Source organism: Falco peregrinus, chromosome W, assembly GCF_023634155.1.
Source record: "Falco peregrinus isolate bFalPer1 chromosome W, bFalPer1.pri, whole genome shotgun sequence".
NCBI classification, from domain to species: Eukaryota; Metazoa; Chordata; class Aves; order Falconiformes; family Falconidae; genus Falco; species Falco peregrinus.
Genome location: NC_073743.1, coordinates 24,888,590 through 24,901,718, shown reverse-complemented (window position 1 = coordinate 24,901,718; position 13,129 = coordinate 24,888,590).

Below are 13,129 nucleotides of genomic sequence, written 5' to 3'. Positions count from 1 at the left end.
TGGCAGCGGCCCCTGTGGGGCAGCCTCCCATCCTAAAACTCACCTGGATTACAGATGAGCCTGTCTGGTTGGAGAACAACTAAAAGCTCACCATATTAAGCCATCAACCAGACCTTGGAACACCCCCATCTTTGTTATTCCAAAAAAAGTCTGGTAAATTTCGCTTGCTTCATGACTTACGCAAGGTGAATGAACAAATGCAAGCCATGGGAGCGCTCCAGCTCAGATTACTGACTCCTACTATGATACCTAAAGACTGGGACTTATTAATTGTAGACCTAAAGGACTGTTTCTTTACCATACCATTACATTCTGCAGCTACACCGCGCTTCGCCTTCACCTTGCCAGCGATTAACAAGGATCGACCAGCTCACCGTTATAAATGGGTGGTCCTTCCACAGGGAATGCGCAACAGTCCTACCATGTGTCAACTTTTCGTGGCTGCAGCATTACAACCCTTACGTCAACAGTGGCCCATGCTCTCATTTATCATTATATGGACGATATTTTAGTAGCTCAACCGCAACCCTTTACGGAACAAAACCTACAACACCTTATGCAAACACTTGGGCAGGCAGGATTACAAGTGGCACCAGAAAAGATTCAAAAGCAATCTCCATTCAGATACCTGGGATGGAAGATTAATGACAGCATCATAACGCCACAGAAAACCACCATTACCACTGACATTAAAACCCTTACTGATGCACAAATGCTGATGGGAGATTTACAATGGGTACGTCCCCTTCTGGGCATTACTAATGAAGATCTAGCTCCCCTATGGCCTCTTTTACAAGGCACAGATGCAGCTAAATCCATTCACCTCACTAATGAACAACAGAAATGTATACAGCATCTTGGTCGCCTAGTATCAGCGCGATGGGCAGCTCGATGAAACGCTACCCTCCCCCTCCAACGACTGGTGGTTTCTCGCTCTGTCTCTGTTTTTGCTGTTATCATGCAGTGGCAAAAGAAAAAAGGGGGAGATGACCTCTTCCATATCTTGGAATGGATATTTTTATCCCTTCAACCTAAGAAAACATTTCAAACTCGTATGGAAGCTGTTGGGGCTCTTGCTGTATTGAATGATTATACTGAACTCTGAAGCAAGTGGAAAAATACTGAAGAAATAAGACGAGGTTACGGCCAGAACAGTGGGATGAAGAAAAAGGAGCAAATTGCAGATGTTTGCTCAAAACCAAGGCCAACGGGACGTGATAAGAGGAGCTGGGAAACCGCAGAAAGGAGCCTACATGCCAGAACAAGCAGAAACAGAAATCTTCCCAGTAAACAATTGTTAACCAATCATATTATTATACATTTGTAAAATAGCCAACCACATTATTGCACGCTTATAGAATGCCTTATAAAAGTCTACCTGGTTTGTACAATAAACGGATCAGATCTTGAACTCTGTGAGTATTTGAATCTGACTCCCGCTCGCCCGAAATGCCCGCAGCAGGAAGCAATGGCCGAAGTAATTCGAAAAGGTTGTGATAGGATGATAGCTATTTTAGGGGAAGAAACATTTAATATTCACCTGCCAATGAAGGGAGCAGACCTAGAATGGGCTTTGCGAAACTCTGCTGCTTTACAATTGGCACTTTTAGGATATTCGGGACAGATATCACGAGAACAGCTAAAGGGGAAAGATATCCACTTTTTGAGAATGTATTCATGGATGGAAATACATAAGCATTCATCTGTTCCGCTTCGGGATGGTCTTACAGAGTTCACGGATGCAGGCAAGGCTACTAGAAGGGCTGCTGTGGTCTGGAAGGAAATGGAACTCTGGCAGCAACACATTATTGTTGCCCACCCTAAAGATAATTTACAGACATTGGAGCTGCTTGCAGTTTGTTGGGCTATGGCAAACTGGCGCACGGTGAATATTGTCACCGATTCATTATATGTGGCAGGAGTAGCTCAAAGGATAGAGGATTCACTTTTGAGAGAGGTAACCAACCCATGACTAAATGAGTTATTCCAGCAACTTCAAAGAGCTACAAAGCAGAGGACTGTGCCATACTGTATCATCCATATCAGAAGCCACAAATGGCAGGAAGGCTTAGGAGAAGGCAATCACAGAGCAGATCAATTGGTTAGCCTGACACGAACTGCACCCGTCAATCAATTTGAAGCCGCACGAATCTCCCACACTCAGTTCCATCAAAATGCTAAGGGATTAAAAAGACAATTTTGGCTGACGTGCTGAGGCACAGGGTATTGTTAGGAGTTGCCCGCAGTGCAGTCACCATGGCCCTGGCCTAGGGATGGGGGTCAATCCCCAAGGCCTGAGGGCATTAGAGAGCTGGCAGATGGACGTCACTCATGTTTGGACGTCACTCATGTTCCTGAACTTGGCAGGTTGAAATATGTCACGGTGGACACCTATTCAAAATTTATTTGGGCAACTGTGCAACCCGGGGAAAGGGTCTTGCACGTGTGTAAACATCTAACAGCCTGTTTTGCCGTCATGGGAGTTCCAGAACAGATTAAGACGGATAATGGTCCTGCCTATGTCAGTCAAGTTCTGCGGAAATTTCTTATTACGTGGGGAGTACAGCATAAGACCGGAATATCTCATTCTCCCACGGGACAAGCCATCGTTGAAAGAACAAACAGAACGTTAAAGGATTATCTGCAGAAATTTGAGGACATTACATATCCAAAGGAGCGTCTACATAGAACCTTGTTTGTTCTCAATCACTTGTGTGTGTTTGGGGACGACTCAGAGCCCCCAGCTATCATTCATGCTACTTGTGTAAATACTGGAACCCCAGGAAATGAATTATCTGTTTATTATAGAAATCCGTGGTCAGGGGAATGGGCAGGTCCTGCCCCTGTTTTGTTTAATGGTCAAGGTTATATGTGTGTTTCCACCCCTACAGGTCCAGTATGGGTACCCAGTAAATGGACACGTGCTGATACCAGTAATCATAAAACTGGTACCGGAAGCTCGCCAGTGGGAGCTACATCGGTGGCATCTAGCCACACAGCCTCTGGCGTTGGAGGCATCGCTGCTGTTACAGAACAGGACAATCTGGGCCTCCCCAAGGGATGCATGTGACCAGCTACGGGCGGAACTAGAGAATAGAACTCTGTACTATTCCTTACATGCCTGTGACTGTGGACAAAGGGAATGTGGCTGGGTTCTATTACTTTGTGGCTTATGTAAACTTGTATGGTGGGTCTCTGTATATACCTTGCGAACGGGTTTAGGGTGTTTACAGTGTAAATGGAAAATTAGAGAGAGAAATCCTTTTTGGGAATTGTGAGAAGGGACTGGAGGAAACCACCGGTTTGCTTGAGATCTGTTTGCCCTGTTTGAAGCTACTGAAAGCATGAATCGAGCACAGTGGCAGCGGCGGGTTTGCAGATATTTGGACGGCCTCAGGCTGCTACGTTAGACTAAAATTATAAGTAGGGAGTGTGGTAAAGGTATTTTTATACCTCGACAATATGTTGTCCCTGCCAAAAAGTGGGGGAAGGCTCAGAATGAGTGGGCAAGGAGAGCTCACAGAAAGTAACATTTCTGTAGGATTAAACATGCTCAAATGGTGGATTCGGTTTATGGTCTTGATGAATATGTTACCTGTTGGCCAAGGTATTTTTAACATCTTGCCTAGGACAAACATATGGGTGACATGGGCGAATATTACAGGGGTAACAGACTTTTGTTTAAGTTTGCAGCAAGAAGACAACCCCTTTAGAACTTGCTTAATTGGTATTCCCCTGCAGGAGAATGAAGCGGACTTTGATGGTTTTCAGAATGTCAAAACAGTGAATCTGACTTCCAATGAAAAGGGAACATGCCTGAGTCCGAATGGGCAATTTGTTTGGCCTTCTATGCGTAATGCAGCATGGCAGAAAACAGTTATTGAGAACTTAAATCGACCATATCATTTGCCATTGCAGGAATTAGACCTATTAGGTAGCATTGCGCCCGTTAAATACGTTAACGTAACTGCAACGGGAATGCCAGAATGCGAGGACATGGTACCACCACTTCAACCTGTAAATGGCACTGGATTAATTTGGTTTGGTGAACCGTGGTGATTGTGGCTAGCACGTCAAGGTGAATGGGAGTTTGATACAAGGTTTCAAAATTTAACTGGTTCACCTAATTGGGGTGAACTGAAAGCTGGAGGCTTACATGTAAATGTATCAGGGGGCTATCACTTGCCACCAGGAGTCTTTTTGATATGTGGAGATAGAGCATGGCCAGGGATTCCTTTGTATCCTGTCGGTGGACCATGTTATTTAGGGCGTTTAACTTTGTTTCCTCCACATATGAAAGACTTATTGAAAATGACTCCACAATCACGGAGGGCACTGCGCACCTTTGATGAAACATGTAATGACCGAGTCGATCTGCAGTCTGTAACAACAAATGTCCTAGCCTCCATATTTATGCCAGGAGCAATGACTGCATTAAACGCTAAGAATATACGAAGGTTAGCGTGTTGGGGAGAGAAACAATTTAATCTTACATTGCAGATTTTAAGTTCGTTATCGCTTGACGTAGATAGTGTTAGGCATGCTACATTACAAAATAGAGCTGCAGTAGATTTTTTGTTACTAGCACATGGACACGGTTGTGAGGATTTTGAAGGGATGTGTTGTGTGAACCTTTCCGATCATTCCATATCTATCCACAAGAAGTTGTCACAACTGCAGGGAAACATGAAGCATATTCTTGTTGATGATAATCCCTTTGATGAATGGTTGAGAGGACTGGGGATAACAGGTTGGTTAAAGACATTATTGATGGAAGGAATACGCTTTGTTCTAATCATTGTTGTAATGCTTTTAGTTTTTAGCTGTGCTTTTTCTTGTTTAAAGAGAGTAGTTTTTAACGTAACCAATCAGGCCTGGCTTGTGCAAAAGAAAAAAGGGGGAATTGTAGAAGAATGGCTGCAGAAGCGTGGCTTTGGAATCTCTGAAGATCTGCACAATCCAGGCCTGGTATTTGAATAGTCCTGTAATTAGAATTGTGCTGAAGTTGCTGTGCTGAAGATAACAAGGAAGGTAGCCTTGAGCTATTCTTGAATCCTGAGACCAAGTAATTATGTTGTGCCAACAGGCTGTGGCTGTAACAAGCTACAGCTGCTGGGAAAGCAGGTGCAGGGCCAAGAAAGATAGGGAGCGGTATGGGAATATATGGAGTAACAAACTACAAGGCGGAAGCATAGCAACACAATTAGCTACATGGATAGAATGCTTATTTTAGTCATGATAATTAGGGGTGTGAGAACCCCGCGCGCTTAGAGACTAATAACCAATCATATTTCTGCTTCACGAATATGCATGTGTATTGATTCTATATAAGTAGTGTTAAAAACTAATAAAGTGGAGCAAGATTCATAACTCATATTGAGCGTCTTCTTGACTCCGGCGATCCCTTCTTCCAACAGGATTCTATAATTTTGTTTTCATTGCTACATTTTCTAAGGCAATCTTCAATTGCTGCGACCAGGCTGGCTCCTAAAATTGCACAGACTATAGATTTGCCCTTACCTGATCTAACCTTAGCTTCAGCCTGTAAGGACATCGCTTGGTCCACTACATTCTGCGAGTTTGCCCAATTATCTCGAGCCCTATCTTCTCCGGGTACATAGTACTCCTCGTACCGTGCAGTTCTCCTTCCCAGGGTGTAGCTGTTCCTTTCAGTCCCAGGTTTCAGGGAGCGGCATAGTACTCCTCGTACCGTGCATTTCTCTTTCCCAGGGTCTTTGTGTCTTGGTGTCCATGAGGACCACATTCCATCTTCAGGTCTCTGTTGGCAATGTTGAGACAATATTGTTCTCTTTAGACCGACTCTTACACTACCTCAATATGTACCTTCGGAAATTTCAGTTCATTATTCAGGAAACTGTTGTGCAGGGAGTTATGCTCCTCTTGAACCGGGCAAGAACAAACCAGCTACCATGACTGGTCTTTATTTTGATGCTTACCCTACATTCTTGCTGAATTACACACATGACAAGAAAGGCAAGCACGTACATTTTTTTGTTGAGAAATAAAATCAAGCTCCCTCTAACAGATAAAATAATCCTTAGTATTTGATTTGCAGAAAAAGACTCCTTCTATAGGGAAACTGCCTTCCCAGCACCAAGTTTGTACATCAGCTTAGATTAAGTTTCTGTAACTCAAGATCTTTAATCTGCAGCCATCCTATTGTGCTCTAGGTGCTGAACATAGAAAACAAAGAAATTATAGGATTGTGAAATCAAGTATTACCAACGCAGTATCATCCGAGGCTCTTAGTGTCTCATTTGCAGATTGATGGATTGCATGTTAGCGCTAATTGCCAGTGACAAGCTAAATATCAAGATTATCACCTTCAGTGCTTCATCAAGTATGCATGTAGAGATGGCCCTTTGAAAGACAAGCAGTGAAGGGTTTGTACACACAAGGAATCTTGCCAGTCTGTCCATGCATGTAGAGATGTCCCCATTGAGGCTGTGTCCACACAGCAGATAGAGTCATATGTCACGAAACTTTCCTAGGCAGCATTTAAACACCACGGAAGATTACCCTGATGGCAAGCGAAAGCATTTTAAAATAATGGATAAAATGGCTCAAGAATCTCCATCTCACTGGCCCTCAGCAAAACTCAGACTCTAGAGTGGACAGTCCTCCCAAAAATATTACTCAAGAAATGTAACCCAACCTTGCACAAGCTCATGCCAATAGACTGCTGAAGAAATCAGCTTCCAGGATGAAGCCTTTGACTAAGGATCTAGTCCTACAGGCCCTCTGCACCTGACACGTCAAACCTCTCCTCTTTCAGTTGACTTCAACTCTCCCTGTCCATATTCCCTGCCAACATCCTTCCCTTTTGCAAAATGCACATTGATTCTTCAAACATACATCATCTTATCCTGCTTTCCTTCCTGTCTTCAAAACATCATTAATTGCAACAAAGTATTATCATTTAAAGGTCCATTAATGGGCCATTTCTCCCCATCACCCAGTTTACAAAGAGGCCGCCATCGATGACAATACTTAATGTTCCTCAATCTACTGGCCCTCCTGGGGGCCAACCAATTTCTTCCTCAATCTACTGGCCCTCCTGGGGGCCCGCCAATTTCTTCCTAATGTTGTAGTCTACAGTCTTCATAATATTCCCTTGAGACGAGCCCATCCCGATGTTACCAAATTCTTTGACACAATCTTTAGTCAGAATAACAGAGCCAAAAGTTTAAAACCAGAAAAATCACCTGAAAGTCCTCAAACCAGACCAGGAATCTCTGGCTTTTGCCATGTGATTCAACCAGGAGGGGTCCAACCCCTGGGGTACCCCTTAGCCCAACGTTGCAGGGCTTTCGCCACTGTTTTACAGGCAGGCAGAACCAAAAAAAACCCCCAACCAAAAAACAAAAAACCAAAACAAACAAAAAAACCCCCATAAAAAACCAAACCAGAAAAGAATGCTTTAAACCTTACCAATACTCTTGGCTCCAAGACCATTGGCTCGGGAATCAGGGAGTCTCCTCAAGAAAGCTTCTCAGTGCTGGCTGGAGGGTCCACAATTCCCCAAGCCACTGATCGTTAGCAGTGATGTCCCATCTGGGGTGCTAAAATGAACTTTCTAAGACTTGTTTTGAAGTCACTTTTGACAGCCTCTATATCTTCCTGTGTGACATCAGGCACCAGATCATGGGCTGCAAGAAGCTGAAGCCACCCCCCACGGCAGTTGTGGCACCGATATCCCCTTCCGCGAGTGCTTGCTCCTGCATCTTTTTCCAGAATTTGGCAGGATCTGGTCCCGATGCTGTAACTTGGGCTGGTTGTTGAACATGACCTGAGGTCTCCTCCAATAAATCTATCACAGGTGGCTCGGGATCACAGACAGGCAACGGGACAATGACCAGATTCCCCTGTCACCCAGAAGGGAACAGACTCCGCCCGCTCAACCCGGCGCCGCTCCGCTCCTCCTGCTCACCCCGTGAATCAGGCAATGGCGGAGAATCTGGCGGCACCGAAGGTACCTTATCGGGCATCATCCCTGCAAATGGGGATGTGGCTGCTTCAACTGCAGCCTTTGTCTCCCTGTCTGCTTTTAATTGTTCTATTGAATCTAGGACCAATCTCCACGTTGTCAATGATGCTGTATCAATTTTGTCCCTTCTTTGTGGCAGCCCCAAAAAGTAACATTCCAGCGCTTTTCCATATCTGAATGCTGGAGACGTTTTTCACCATAACTGGCAAATCACTCCTTTTACACCACCCCAGCAGAGTTCTTATTGCCGTCTCATCATATTTTATGCCTCTACTTTCAAATATGTCTGTTAGCATTGTTAATATAGGGTTTGTCTCTCTGTCCACTTCTGATTGTTCTAGCAAATCTATGATCAATCTCCACATCGTTAACGAGGCTGTGGTAATTTTGTCTCCCCTCGAGGCAGCCTCAAAAAGTAACTTTCCAACACTCTGCCATGTCTGAATGCTGAAAACCTTTTTCGTTGTAACTAGCAAATCATACTTTTTACACCACACTAGCAGAATTCTTATTGCCGTTTTATCATACTTTACAACCTCTTTTTTCAAATATATCCATAAGCATTGCAAATATAGAATTTGTCTCCTTGTCCACTTTTAATTGTTCTAGTAAGTCTAAGACTAATCTCCACATCATTAACGAGGCTGTGGCAATTTTATTTCCCCCTCAAGGCAGCCTCAAAAAGTAATTTTCCAGCATTTTGCTGTGTCTGAACACTGGAGACATTTTTCAGCGTAACTAGCACATCATTTACTTTACAACATCCTAGCAAAGTTCTTATTGCCTTCTTGTTATATTTTAGGCTTCTTTTTTCAAATATATCTATAAGCATTGTTAACATAGAATTTTCTTCTTCTGAAATCTGCGCACCCATATCGATTAGTCCCCATCCACATTGGGTGCCAAAAGTTGCAATTTGAGTTAAGATGGACAACAAATATTGCAATACACCCTTATCAATTAGTTGTCAACAACTCACCTCTCACGGTGTCTGTTATGGGTCACAGGTTCTCCCACTTGCCTCAGCTACTTTGGGCACCAGTTGTTGCAGTCTGAGTCCAAGTCAGTTAGCCTCACTCACAGAGCACCAATTGTTGCAACACAAGCAAGCTATCAGGCTGCAACAAGGCTTTACAGTCGGTCAGATTCTACTTTCCATGCTGTTTCACCTTCTGATCGGGCCCAGCCAGCATGGGTTTATGAAAGGCAGGTCCTGCTTGACTGACCTGATCTCCTTTGCTGACAAGGTAACCTGTTTAGTGGATGAGGAAAACACTGTGGATGTTGTCTACCTGGACTTTACTAAAGCCTTTGACACCGTCTCCCACAGCACCCTCCTGGAGAAACTGGCTGCTCATGGCTTAGATGGGCGTACTCTTTGCTGGGTAAAAAGCTGGCTGGACAGCCGTGTCCAAGGAGTGGTGGTGAATGGACTTACATCTGGCTGGCAACTGGTCACAGGTGGGATTCCCCAGGGCTCAGTATTGGGGCCAGTTCTGTTTAATATCTTTATCAATGATCTGGAAGAGGGGATCAAGTGCACCCTCAGTAAGTTTGCAGATGACACCAAGTTGGCGGGAAGTGTTGATCTGTTTGAGGGTAGGAAGGCTCTGCAGAGGGATCTGGAAAGGCTGGATTGATGGGACAAGGCCAATTGTATGAGGTTCAACAAGGAGAAGTGCCGGGTCCTGCACTTGGGTCACAGCAACCCCACACAACGCTACAGGCTTGGGGAAGAGTGGCTGGAAAGCTGGGGATGTTGGTCAAGAGATGGCTGAATATGTGCCAGCAGTGTGCCCAGGTGGCCAAGAAGGCCAATAGCATCCTGGCTTGTATCAGAAATAGTGTGGCCAGCAGGACTAGGCAAGTCATTGTCCCCCTGTACTTGGCACCGGTGAGGCCACACTTCAAATACTGTGTTCAGGTTTGGACCTCTCGCTACAAGACAGACATTGAGGTGCTGGAGCACCCAAAGAAGGGCAATGAAGCTGGTGAAGTGTTTAGAGAACAAGTCTTATGAGGAGCAGCTGAGGGAAGTGGGATTGTTTAGTCTGGAGGAAAGGAAACTCAGGCGGGACCTTATTGCTCTCTACAAATACCTGAAAGGAGGTTGTAGTGAGGTGGGTGTTAGTCTCTTCTCTGAAGTAACAAGCAATAGGATGAGAGGAAATGGCCTCAAATTGCACCAGGGGAGGTTGAATATTAGGAAAATATTCTTCATCAAAAAGGTTGCCAAGCATTGGAACAGGCTGCCCAGGGAAGTGGTTGAGTCACCATCCCTGGAGGTATTTAAAAGCTGTGTAGATGTGGCACTTAGGGACATGGCTTAATGGTGGACTTGGCAGTGTTATGTTTAAGGGTGGACTCGATCTTAAATGTCTTTTCCAAGCTAAATCATTCTATGATTCTATGATACTGGTAGTGCTCCCAGGGAGCCTTTTGTGCTCAGCTTCAAAGGAGAAACCAAGCAATTCTGTAATCCAGCTGAAAAACGAACTCTATAGAAACACCCTTAGCTAGCAGCACATTAGATTCTACAAAGTCTAAAGTTGCAATTTCAAAGCAGGAAAAAAGTATATCACATCTGACTGAGGCCTAATCCAGCTCAATATCCTCTTTATAGCAGTAATAAAAAATAGATGCTGATGATTTTATACTATTCCTTATATGCCTGTGTGTCTTTCCCAGGCTATTCTGTCTTCCAGCCTTCAACAATCTGTGGTTTAGGCACTTCCTGAGCAAGAGGCTGCAGCTTAAACCAACTAAGTGAGCATCTCCATTACACCCTTCTCCCCTTCCACCCTCAAGTCCTTCATCTGCCTTTGCATTGGTACTGGTACTTTGGCAATCAAGCAGTGAGATGGCTCATGGAGAAAAATTTAAAATTCCTCTATCATGAAAAAAATCACTATCTCTCAGATGTCCAACTAGTCAGACTGATTCCCTACATAAGGACATAGATGTCAATGGTGCCTAAAAGAGAAGAGGGGCCAAAGACTACAGTTATTCTCAGCTGTAATGGGAACCACACACGTATACCTCTAAGGGGTGATTTAGTGATCACTTAAATAGTATGCTCAGCTCTCTCCATAACCTTTCAGCACTTTTCATCATTTAGTCATCTGTATTAAGGATAAGTTCTACATAAATAGTAGAAAAGGATGGTTACTGGACTGAAATACAGGTTTCCTAAAAGTTTAAATCAAGTTAACCAGGTGAATGAGGAAATACTTCCTCAGGGAATAGTATAAATTCTCGACTTGACCTATTGTAATGATTTTGCCAAAAATCAGAGCTCTTCCAATACTATACAGCACACTGGTTAAGAGTGGTAAGGTTAAGTTTTGAATTCCTGCACCACAACAATGCTCAAGAAAGAAAAATGTAGCAGAACAACAATTAGAACCAACTTCAACATTAAAATATAATATTTTACCATTTCACTTAAAGGTATTTACTACTACCAGAAGATATGCCAAAATCAATATAGTGTGGAAGGTATACATTTCCTAATTCACATTGGAATATTCTTTGGTAGGAAGGCTCCAAGTATGAGGAACAAAAAAGTTTGTGCTTTTATGTTTGCCAAAACTAGTTCAGATTTAAAGAAAGTGTTGTGAGAATAGTTCTTACAGAGGGGTGGCCTCTGTGAGAAGGCGGCAGGGGCTGCCCCATGCCAGACACTGCTGGTTCCAGCCAGCTCTGCAACAGACCCGCTGCAGACCACAGCTGAGCAAATCAGGAAAGCTAGTGGCACCTCTGTGAAAACATATTTAAGAAAGGGAAAAACATAGTACAGCAGTGGGGGAAGTGAGGGGAAAAAAGTGTGAGAAACAATCCTACAATCACTAAGGTAAAAGAATGAGGGGGAGGAGCAGGTATCCACACCCATGGAAAAGACTATTGCGGAGCAGGTGGATATTCCCTGAAAGAACTGTGGCCTGTGGAAAGTCCACACACGAACAGATTCTCCTGACAGGAACCACAGCCCATGGAGACAACTCACACAAGAGCAGGGGAAAAGTGCAAGGAGGAAGCAGCAGCAGAGAGCAACTGCTACGAACTGACTGCAGCCCTCCTCATTCCCCATTCCTCCTGCACCGCTGGGGGCAGGGGAGGAGGTAGAATGAAGGTGTTTTAGTTTGTCTGTTTCTCACCATCCAATTCCATTTTCATCACCAATAAAATAATTTTCCCCAAGCTGAGTCTGTTTTTCCCATGACGGTAATTCCTAAGTGATCTCCCTGTCTTTATCCCAACCTATGGGCTTTTTCATCTTATTTTCTGTCCCTGTCCTGTTAAGGAGGGGGAACGAGAGAGCGGCTAGGTGGGCCTGCCAAGGTCAACCCACCACACCTAAATTACAGTACAAAGGGAAGAGAACAAAATATTTGTTCACAAGTAGATTCATAATTGTATATCCTATCTCTTGGAAAAGGAATTGGCTGGATGGTTGCATCCAGAGAGTAGTGTTCAACAGCTCAATGTCTGCATGGAGATCAGTGATGAGTGGTGTCCCTCAGGGGTCTGTAATGGGACCAGCACTGTTTAACATCTTCATCAACAACATAGTGGGATCAAGTGCACCCTCAGCAAATTTCCAGACCACACCAAGCTGAGTGGTGCGGTTGACACACCTGAAGGACGGGATGCCATCCAGAGGGATCTGGACAAGCTAGGGAAGTGAGCTCATGTGAACCTCATCAGGTTCAACAAGGCAGAATGCAAGGTCCTGCACGTGGCTTGGGGCAACCCCTGGAATTGATACAGACTGGGGAATGAAGAGATGGAGAGCATCCCTGCGGGGAAGGACTTGGGGGTGTTGGTAGATGAAAAGCTGGACATGAGTGGACATTGTGCGCTCACAGCACTGGAAGCCAACCGTACCCTGGGCTGCATAAAAAGAAGCGTGGCCAGCAGGTCGAGGGAGGCGATTCTGCCAATCTGCTCTGGTGAGACCCCACCTAGAGTCCAACTCTGGAGTCCTCAGTACAGGAAAGACATGGACCTGTTGGAGTGGGTCCCGAGGAGGGCCAGAAAAATGCTCAGAGGGCTGGAGCACCTCTCCTATGAAGAAAGGCTGAGAGAGTTGGGGTTCTTCAGCCTGGATAAGAGAAGGCC